The following is a 12191-nucleotide window of genomic DNA, read 5'->3' on the forward strand; positions in this document are numbered from 1 at the left end:
GTGCGTGTGTGTGTGGATTTAGTGGCAATGAAATATTGTAATAGTGTCTAAAAATGAATAACATGTTGTCAAAACAAGCTAAACCTATGAAGATTGTTGATTGATGAACATGGTTCATTACTAATCGCTAGTGATTCAGATGTGTTTATTGTATAAAATAGTCAAACATCTGCACATAATATTTCAATTAGCAAAACCATGGATGTTTTTTTTTTCCCACACCACATAGTTTATACCAAACTGTGTGGTTTAAGCATGTGGAAAAGACAGTCTTTATTATGAGCTATTAAAAATAGTCTAGTATTTTTAACGTGTACATTAACAGTTAAAACTTACAAGATAGACGAGATATCATGGCAGCAAACAACTGCTGCTAGAGCTTTTATCCAAACTAACTTGACTTTTATATTTATACTTTTTATTTTTTAAATATTTTATATATGAATATTTTAATATATATAAAAAAATCATTGTGTGTGTGTGCGTGTGTATGCGTGTGCGTGTGCGTGTGTGTGTGTGTGTGTGTGTGTGTGTGTGTGATTCTTTACAAACTTAATTTTGTCAAATGTTTTGAAGTGTCTATGCTCTATTTCTTAAAAACAAAGAATTTAAAATATAAATATATGATTTGAAAAACTTTTGTGGCTGATGTATGCTTAGACATAACGGACAGTGCACTTAAAAGCATGTTTGTGCACATGTGCATTGGGAAGTTATTCTGAGCTGAGAGCTCTTGAATGCCTGTAAATATCACATTACACTAATGCTTGTTTCTTTGTACACTCTTCCCCCTACTGGTGTGAAGATATAATTATGGTGCTGTCATCAGTTTACATGATACTGCTCAGCTCACACCACTCGGCTTTGTATTAAAATCTGATGAAACCTTAATCAAATCTGATGGGTTTCCATTCCAACCCAAAAATGTGTAAAGCAAGAATAAAAAGAATATAATGAAAAAAATTATATGATGTTCAGTGAAATTGCAAACACATACTGCTGTGCTCCAATGTGAACTGAATCACAGAAATGCCATTGTATCTGATGCCTTTCAAACAAACAAACAAACAAACCAAAAATGTATATAAATACAAAATGCCTTATTTCTAATACATAGTTTGACACATAAGGGCCAACATTGAACAAACTAATCCTGCATAGGTGCCTGAGCACACCAAGAGAAAGGTTAGAGAGACACTAGCGTGCTCATACACAAACACTCAAATATACAAGCCACAAATCAAACAGGCCTACATAAACAGTACTGGGACACTTACGACACAGAACAGACAGATTTCTATCTGAACATATGTCTGAGCTCCTCATATTTTAGCCAAACATAGATAGAGAAAAACAGATTGATGTATCACCATCACAAATACTATATGTTACAAAGGACCGTAGAACGATAAAGAGGCCTGGCAAGGGGGGCAAGGTTCAGATTTTTATTGACCTCCGTCATAAAGAATTAATTATCTTTAATTATTCATGAGGCCTTCCAAAAGTTGAACATTAATTTTTGATTCTATCCTGGCCCATTATTTGTGTGGAATCAAATGAAACTGTTATTGTGCGTCGGACAGTAATGTGAGAGTTTGTGTGCATGTGACAGAGAGAAACAAGCCATTGTTCCTGGCCGACGCTCTCTAATGTATGAGATAGATCGGGGTGCGTTTACACAACAAGCTACATTAAAAGAGAACACGGATCCGCCTTATCAATTCAACTCGCCTTTTATGCTTAGTATCACTTGCGCAAGCAAGGTTTAACATTGAAGATACATATTATTAAAAAAGCTGCCCCCTTTTTGTCCTGTTAGAAACACACACGTACATACACACACGCACACACTTCAACCCTACCCAGGGCTAAATAATTACCCCACTTCTCAGGGTGATTGCTCATTCTGGCTTTAAAGTACATGCTATAGGCTCTCTCTCATTAGAAGCCTCCAGTCCACCAGCGCGCAGGCCCATGTGAGAAATTATCAATTAAAAGCCTTGCATCATTTGCATAGGAGGAAGAGGAGATTTATGGGAGCGCAAGGCACACGCAGGGGCCGCGTCTCCCCGCACAATCCGGTGCCGCTCAGATTGTTTGTGACCAATCTTAAATTCTGGAGCTCTACCCAAGATGAACGGCTGTGTTACTGTTAACGTCAAGGAGTCGGAGGCCCGCACTGAGATTTATTAGGAATATTATCACAAACATGTCTCAAGTTTTCCCTTTTAATATGTGCCAAGCTCCTCCGAGGAATGTTTCCAACGCTGCAATTACACTCCTCAGCAGCCACATTCCCATGCCTGGCATATAATATATTAATAAACATCCACCCTGCTTTTTTAATATATGTACGAGTGCGAGCGTACGTGCGTTTGAAGGGGTTAGAGAATAAGCACCAGAGGATGTACTTATAAATCATCTTTGTGTTTATTGTTGTTCTCTTTTCTCCTTTATTTTTTGTTTCGTTTCCCCTCATCCTTCCTGTTAGGATGAAAAAGGCTGAGTGATCACAGATGCCTCCTGACAGAGTGGGGGGAAAAAAGTTGCATAAGTAATATGTTTGATTTGGAGGAACAACATTTGCATCATTAAAATTGTTCCCCTTAAGCCATGGCATTGGCCTTTTCTAATGGAGTGTTGGCCTGCTAAATTGCATCGACCTCTGAGTGTTCGTGAGCGAGAGCACCTTGCTTTCTGTTGTTGTGTGTTTAGTCATCTTAAATTAGAAAGCAAAAGTTGACGGAGGCAGGGAATTACTGTGACCTCCTCTAGTATTCGTACATGGTCTTCATCCCTTTGGGTTCTTGTGGGACTTCAGGATATGCCTGGCCTTCATCTCCTCTCTGTCAAAGTCAAGAGTCCTGTACTTCAGCGACAGTAAAGCACATTGTGAATGTCTTTGATATTTGTACCATAATTAAATTATTCCTCAGTCAAATCAATATGTGAAGTCCTGTAATGTATCGCTGTCATTTGTGTTATATTACAAAATGCTAGTGGCATATCACAGTTACTCTTGTTTTTTTTTTTTGTTTTTTTTTTTTGTTTTTTTACTTCTACAACAATATAATACATACAAATGTTCAGTTAAGAATTTTGGATTTATCATAAAACACTGAAATAATTAATTGAGGTAACACTTTAGTTTACAGCGTCCTTGTTACACATTACATGTAGTTACTGTAGTAATAACTATAAATTATGCATTATTACATGCAACTAACCCTATAGAAAGTACATGTAGTTAGTTATTATTCCACAGTATTTAAATGCATAAATAGACTGTAACACGGACACCTTAAAATAAAGGGTTACACTATTTTAATGTGTCGTTGTTACAGTATAATTATACATTTAGGTACTGAGTAATATTAATTAACAGGGTTAGGGTAGGATTAGAATTTGGTTGAGGGTTAGTTGCATGTAATTATGCATAATTTACTGTTATTGCTATGATAAGTACATGTAACTTGTAGCAAGGACACTAAAATAAAGTGTTACCAAATAAAGTGTAACCTTAATTGACTATAGTAAACAAACAAAACAAAAAAACATTCACAGATTGAGAAAATATCTATATTTCAAATATAGACAATCACATAACCTTAAAAAATAGTGCTACCCTATTTTACAGTGTCCTTGCTATAGATGTTACATGAACTTACTATAGTGACACCAGTAAAATATGCATATTACAAGCAACTAAACCTAACCTGAACTCTATAGGGAGTACATGTTGTTAATTTATATTAGCTTACTAATTTATTTGTGCAATCACACTGTAACAACGTCACCTTAAAATAATGTGTGCATTTTAATAACGTCGCATGAAAAGCAACAACACTCATATTTAAGGAAATCCAACATTCATTCTGTCAGTAACCTTTCTGTTCACAATCAAAATTGTTTTCATATTTTTTGCTTAAAAAAAAAAAAAGCTGTTAAGTAATTAACAATTATCGCAAATGACATACAGTATCCACACAAAACGCTGTTGCTGCCTTAGTTATGCTGACAGAAAAATGTTCTTATCACGCGATGACTGGAGTCACACATCTATCACGTATATCAGTAGTTTTGTTGTTGATGATTCCGATCCCCAGAGACAACACTAACTGAGCGCTATTGAAAACCTCAGACTGCTAACAGAACTGGCATACATTAATAATGAGAGACTATATCATAAACAAGACTTGAAAACGCAGGGAGCAGATTGCCTGATAGAACACTGTCCATGTTTGTTTGTCTAGCACGAGCGGTCTATGAACGATCCACATCTACGGACGACATCCGTGAGGCAGAACGGTGTTTTTAGCCCGAGCCGGGCTGCTCGAGGCAGTCTAGATATGAAGAGCAGGCTGAATATGGATCGGCCTCCCAGAGGCTAAGTGGGATGGCTTGTTTAATATCCCCCAATTAGAGTACAATTTGAGAGATCAGCCGCTGACTAGCCCAGGCCGTCCTCACCTCTACAGAGGGGCTGTCACCTACTGTCACATACAGATACTGCAAATGTATGCGCTCAATTACGGAGCTCAGGCAGCCAGCCACAGGGCCGGGCTAAATATAAAATGGCAGCTCTGAGGCCCCCCGGAAAAGGGTCGAGGTGGGAAATAGCGTTCGAGGGTATGGTAATACCCAGAGTAGCGCCTCAGAGGGGAACGTGTGATCTCTGCCTTTAGATTTATATAGGTTTACAAGACTTAAATAAAGAGTTCTCTCCAGGGGAACGGCGAGGAGGGGGAAAGAGAGGATGCGAGTCTCGGCTGCTCTCCCTCTCTCCCGTGGAACGTGTGGTGATAGGGCCCCGCTGTGACCTGTAGTGGTGTAACGATGTGGTGGCTTCCCTGCATTGGTGATTACAGGGGGATCTGGTGCCTGCGTTCACTGCTCAGCCAAAGGCAAGCAGGTCTAATTGCTCTCAGAGGGGGTGAGGGTGAGAAAGTGTCTGCACAAGCAAGCCGCAGAAGTGCCGGCCCTCCGTACGCCATCAAAATCCAGACACGAGCGAGGAGCGAGGAAAGGAGAACGACACAAACGTCTTCTCTTCCATCCTTCGAGAAAAGCTAAAGGAAAGAGGAAAGCAGAAGGAGATGGAAGGAGAGGGAAAGAGATAGATTGTGAGAAAGGGCTCCTTTATTAAAGCTAGTGCTAATTGAGATAGGAGCCAAATAATGGAGGATGACACTTTAATGAAGACATGCTATGTGCCGCTACTTCCTCTCACTCCCTCGCTTCCTGCCAAAGAAGAAAAGAGAGAGAGTGTGCGAAAGAGTGGGAGAGGAAACAAGCGTGCACATTTCTGCTGGTATATTACAAGAAAGAAAGACATAATGTGGAGGTATCCTCGCTGAGCAGTAATGCGTTTTTGGAGCTGTGTCAAAAACACTGAGGGTAGATGTTATTGTTCCCCTGTGTTAAAACCCAATTACGCAAACCGGAGTGTGATTGCATTCACCAGCGCCGCATCTACCTACAGCTCCACTCGCTGTAAAAAAAAAACATATATATATAAAATTAGATGGTGTTCACGGAACTTTAGGGAAAAAAAATGAAGCCAACTGTTTGCATGGGCCTTATTTGAGTTGGATTCATCGGATTTATGATTTCACGTAAACGTTTTGATCTTAAACGGAGAAGGGGCCATCATTGCAATCAATCAACTATTTAGAATAAGTACATTTAAAAACGTATGTCTGTTTAAATGTATAAAGCTCCCTTAATTTAAGTTTTATGTTGTTCAATATTTTGCATTCAGTTTCAGGCTTTCTATAAAACTTTACATAGAGTACTTTTGTCGAAAACTAATGAGACATAAAATCAAATAAAAACGCCTATCACTACACACAGACCTCAACTGATCATTTTAAAAACAAACACATTCTGACACAACAGGACAACAACAAAAAAATCAATTATGTAGCCATAATTATTCATGCCCTAATGTATGCTGGGAGGAAGTGGGAATGCAGCTGAACTACAAAACATGTTTCAAAGTATAAGCCAATTTAAAAAATAAAATTAAAAAACATTAACACACCTACTATGCTTTTTGATTCAACTGTATTCTAATAAAAAAGCAGCATACTTGTGTTCTAGAAATTCAAGCTCTAGAAGTTGTTAGAAATTATGAATAAGTAAAAAACTGCTGTGTTTTTTCTAAATTGTATAAGTGGGTAAAACAAATAGACATGGCATGTTTTGCATTAGGAATTGTTTTAAGGTTAAAAAAGGTAAAAAAAACTAACGTTCAATATAGTCTCAGATAATAGGTCATGAAAATTTAATTATAATTTAAAAAAAATTGCTGTTTAGTTCTGGATTGAGTTTAGGATCACATCACAGCAGAGGTGGACGGTAACAAAGTACATTTACTTGAGTACCCCATTCGATTTTGTGGCGTCCCTAATTCGGACGCCCCTCCCACGATTGTTGATTGACAGCAGCGTTTCAACAGATCCCTCCACATGCGGTGTGGTCATAACGCTGTTATGAACGCCCGCAGAACAGAGAAGCGGAGTGAGCGAAGCTCATTATCATTTAAAGGCATATGCACTGAAACGGCGTGCTGAAAACAGAGCTGTTTTTGACCAGGTAAAATTAGTATTTTCTTACAAAACTAACGAAAAATTTTAATTAAAGTATATTACAAACTTTTCATTTAGACCCTAAAGAATCAAATTAACTTGTATGAAAATGGCATTATATGACCCCTTTAACATCAACTCGATTTTCATTTTCAACGTTGGGTTTGCTCTTCTAAATGCGAATTTTGTCATTGTTTTGGAGCACACTAACTTATAGATAACAGTAAGGCTAACATATTCATACTAAAAGTAAAAAAACTTTAAATAGGGCACTATTTGAGGGAACAGCCATTTGGGTGTCCGAAACCATTGTGGATGTTATTGAGTGCACTTATTCAATCTCACATTCAATCCCACTACTGGAACTGTGTTCTAGAAATAAATTTGATATTGATCAGGGTAGGCAGGCATAGGTCAGAGGCATAAGGTACTGTAAGTATTACATACAACAATGTAAAAATAATAAAACAATGCACTGATATTTACTTCTGATACTTAAGTACTTTTGAAAACGAGTACTTCTGTACTTTTACTTAAGTAAAAATCAGTCTTTACAACTTTTACTTGTAACGGAGTAATATTTTGAACAGTAGTAGCCTATCTGTACTTTCACTCAAGTAAGGAAGTTGTGTAGGCTACTTTGTCCACCTCTGACTGCATCACAGCACATTTCCATCAGAGCCATTTTATAACTTTAAATCTAACAACATGTGACCTTCAAGTCCCTTGATGTAGGCTAAATATCAAAATCAATTCAAAACACTAAATGTAATCGACCTTTAAAGAGTGTCACATCTAAGGCTGAGCAATTTTATCGATTCTGCGATATAAATCGATATTTTTTCCCAAGAAAGTTTCGATTGTTTAAGCCGCGAGTATCGATACATATGTCCCATTCAAATCCCCCCTGTTTACCCCCATTCTCTTTAAAGCTCGGACGTTTTCGGTTCTGCTGTCGGTAGGCTACTGGATAAAATAAAGGCTACTATTTATTATTGATATAAAGACGTAATCTTGAACATGTTTATCTCGCCAGTTCAATATATAATAATATATATATATATATATATATATATATATATATATATATATATATATATATATATATATATATATATATATAATATAACCATTTGTATATTATAATAAAACCATTTGTCTGTGATGCAATTCTGCTATTCGCAGTCCAGAAGAGAGAGGGAGCGATCTCTCACGCGGAGCCAGAGCGCGCACGACACACAGCCCTGCTCAATGACTGACAATGAGGACAGAACTAAACATTCAAACGTGGTTAGGCTACACTTTAGATCTTCTAATTTTATTTTAGATTTCGGCTTTCAGAGATTATAAAAAGAAGATATTTGAGATGAAACCAAACTAACTGCATTATGTCTCGAGCAAATTCCTTCCATTCACAGCGATGCGCTGTCATTTCTTCCTAAAACCCAAACGTACCGTCAGAATCAGCACGATCGGTGATTGTTGTAAAATGCAGTCTCTACTGTTGCTAAATTGCGGACACGTTTAATCATTAAAAGAGCTATTAAAAGCACAAACATCTGCGCAAGAGTTGTTCACAAGGCAACGCGCGCTCCGAAATTGACTGCAACGAGACAAGAAAAGTATAGGCTAGGCCTACTTAACTTTGGGCTTCATGTGCGCATCTAAACTATCAAATATACATAATAATATAAAAATGACCAGCTCTGAGATTCACTAAAACACAGTTTATTCACTTAAACAGTTTATGTCTTAAATGGACTTAAATAGTTAGGAGAAAATGATGGTGCATCAGTCACCTATTAGATCTGCACTCGGTCTTAAAGGGGGAGTGTCTAATAAACCTGCTGACGATTGAGCCATAATGTGAATCAAACAACAAAAGGCAGAGAAAATCACTCACAGCTCTTGAATGAATAACTTAAACTTGTCCAGTCAGAGACATATATTGTGTAAATCAAGTTTTTAGTTTTCAGTTCAAATAATTCAATCCAAGTAAATGGAACACTCACACGATGTCACCAAAATCACTCTGTCCCCTTTAAATCTTTCAGAAAATGATGTAAGTCTATCGAATTATATCGAATCGTATCGTTAGCTGAATATCTTATATCGTATCGTGAGCTGAATATCGTATCGTATCGTATCGTGAGATTAGTGTATCGCTACAGCCCTAGTCACATCTCATGATAGTAGCCTAAACATACTCGTAATAATGACTTTTTCTTCAAATAGTATCACAGGTAAAAACATGACTCTTTTTAGGGGCCAACTACCTTACTTTCCCTATAGAATTGTCAGTTTCGTGTGCTGTAACACAGAGTAATCCTTTAACACAAAACTCCATGTTCTACTTACAGAAAAATATTTTTTAAGGGCCAGTAAAAACATGATGCAAGATTAACAGCCCAAGTGCAAACTGGAAAATTTCACAATTTCTTTCATGATGTTATTGATTAATAATGAAAACATTCACACACCAAATATCACATTTATGTGTATTACACACATTTAGTGAAGAAGAGCCGCTGACTTTTCTTGCAAGTTCATTCAAAAGGTTAATTTAAAAGTGTAAAGTATAAATAGATCTCACTGATGGTTTTGTTGTTTTTCCACATAAGTTGGCCAATTTCGGCATTGCAAGAATTTCAGGTCTTGCTAAATCTGCAAATCAAATGAGAGGAAAACACTTATGATGACATAATGAAATAAAGTAATACTAATGTATTTTTTTCTTTTGATGCAAATGAAACTAAACATTTGGTTATATTAATATGCTGCATCACATGGCAGCAAATTATTACAAAAAAAGTTGAAACTTGCAGTTGTGTTTTATTTCCAGCTTATTATATTTTTGATATTTAGCCCTTCAGCACATAGCTTCTCCACTGGTGAGTGCACTGAAGGGTTGGAGACTCATGACAAAAGCCATTACTGATCTCACTCTGTCTCTCTCTCACACAGAGATGAATGGCCTTTTACATCCTCTCACACCTACCATTGCGACAACTGTGCTTATCAAGCTAAAAACAACCTGAGTGTATGAGTTTCAATGTGAGGCCACTTCTGAGGGTTTCTAACCCTGGGTCGCTCAGTCATGGATAGGTGCTGAGAGAGCACTTAAACCTGTATAATGAGCCGTTCAAAAAAAAACATCATTATATAACATTCAAATGAGACAACACAGTCAGTTTGTTCATTTGACCCTAATAAACCCGCACTTTCAGTTTGTTGTTGCTAGTTTTTCCCCCGACCAATCTTTGTTCTTTCTTTAAAATAATAATTTTAAAAACGGTAATAAGGTCTCATTTGTTAACATTAGTTAAAGGGCACATAAAACACACAATTTCTGCCAATCTCATGTTAATCATGAGAAACTATAGAGTAGTATTGCACCCTTCATCATATCTCCGAAGAGTCTTTAGTTTTATCAGATTTATAAAAGACAGAGATAGGCTACCAGTACCTATGAGTCTCGCACATTACATCATTGCATTATCCATGGATAACTTTTGATTCACTAACGTTACATGTTCGTGTTGTTTACATTCACTTACGCGCCCGATTGCTAACAAAACACAGAGATTTGTTTGAAGTTTTTTCTATCTTTCAGTTTCAAACGATCTGCAAATCCAGCGTCGAAATGGGCCTTGTTATAAAACGTTCGTCACCGAAATGCTGGGAAGAAACAAACACACTTGCAGAACTCCGGTTTAATTCTATGGGGGAAAAAAAATAACTGCATCCACTGTTCCCCTAACGCTGGGTTCTTTGGGAAGCTGAACAAGGATATCTTTCCCTCTCAAAAAAATAAATAAAAAAATAATCACACTTATTTGGTGATATTGTTGATTTCGTGGTCTCTTAACAAAAAATGACAGCGCTGCCAACGGCCTCCGTAAGGAAACACGTGCTCTTGCCAGTGTTGCTCTATAGACTTATATAATTCAATATTAAGCTGCTTAGATTAGGTCAGCCGGAACTGGGAACACTTTCCTTAAATACTGATGTACTCGTTACATCATAAGAAGAATGGCATCTACGCTAATTTTAGTGTGTTTGTTTATCCCAAGGTTTTCCCGCAGCCTGCCGGATCCAGGCCGTTTCCAGATCTGACGAAGGACTTTCGCCTGGACCTGATGACAATGCAGTGCTGAAGTGCCAACTAGCCTCTCCTTATGGAGGATCCCTATACCACTCTACAGATAAAGCGTTGTGGAATTTTTCGGTTCGCGTACCTACCCAAAGTGATAAGATAAAATAAAATTCTGCATCAAAATTTATAGACAAGACAAGTAGTTTGTTTAGGCATGGTTTGTAAGGAATTACAAACCTGCGCACATATATTTAAACGCACATAACTATAGAATCAATTCTTAATGCGCATGTGAACGCCATCAGCGTCTATCACAGGTTCACGTTTAAAGTCTGTTTAGAGAGAACGGTGTCGTCTTAGCGGCCCCTAATTTAATAACAAATGATCATTTAGACGGAAGTGAATCAATCAAAACTAACTTTAGCTGGAAAAAACATTTTTCAAGAGCCACTATAAAACCAAACCAATCTCTGTTACATTAAATTATATCTTTATCTCTGTAAAGCTGCTTTGAAACAATCTACATTGTTAAAAGCGCTATATAAATGAGGATGACTTGACTTGACTTGTTGCCAACTTAGCAATTTTGTTGCTAGATTTAGCAACTTTTTAGAGTACCCAAGCAACTTTATTTTCAAAAAGCACCTAGCAACAAATTTAGCAATGTTTTAAATTTATTTGGCAACTTTTAGCAACTTTTGGAAAGTGGCTTTATTCCAAACAATACAGTACAAGATAGCTAAATAGACTGAGAAATAGGCTGTGAAAACCGGAAGATAAAATACAACGAGCGCAGGGGCGGGACTACATAAGGTCTATATAGCCAGACATTCCGTCTATATAGCCAGGCACAGAGGCTGCGGGCTTTCCAAATTTATACGAATCCTGAAGGAGTGTATTTGGCACAAAAATACGTTTTTTTAAATTTAAGCCATGTTTAGCATGAGAATCCAACTCTTTAACAGGGTAAATAGGCCTAAGTCAGAATTCTAACTTTAGTCAGTGTGTAATGTTGCTGTATGTCACGGTGTGGGTTTTGTGTTTTGTTCCTGGTTCTTGTCTGTCATGTGTTTCCCTGTCTTTTCATGTTCAGCTGTTCCTCATTTTGTTGATTATGTCTCCCCATGTGTTTCTGATTAGCCACGCCCCCTTGTTATCTTGTTTAGCTTGTTTTAATAATAGCCTGTGTATTTATACCCATGTTCTTCAGTTGGTGGTTGTCGGTCATTGTTTGATGTTGTGATGTTCCTAGTTCCTTGTTCTGTGTACTGAGTACCTTGTTCTGAGTTTACCCAGGATTACTTGTTTGTTGGATTATTAAAGTGCTTGGGATTGGATTCACTCTCCGATTCATCCTTGCTGCATCGTAACAAATGCAATGTTTAAAAAAATTAAGCATGAACACATGTTATGCACCCCACAAACACAATCAAGCCTTTGAAAAAATGTGTTTTACCATCCCTTCAACTAATTTTAACAAATGCAAAACTTGATTTTAACAATTA

This window comes from Siphateles boraxobius, unplaced genomic scaffold (genome assembly GCF_051911475.1).
Source record: "Siphateles boraxobius isolate OS27281-9 unplaced genomic scaffold, OSU_SipBor_1 130, whole genome shotgun sequence".
NCBI classification, from domain to species: domain Eukaryota; kingdom Metazoa; phylum Chordata; class Actinopteri; order Cypriniformes; family Leuciscidae; genus Siphateles; species Siphateles boraxobius.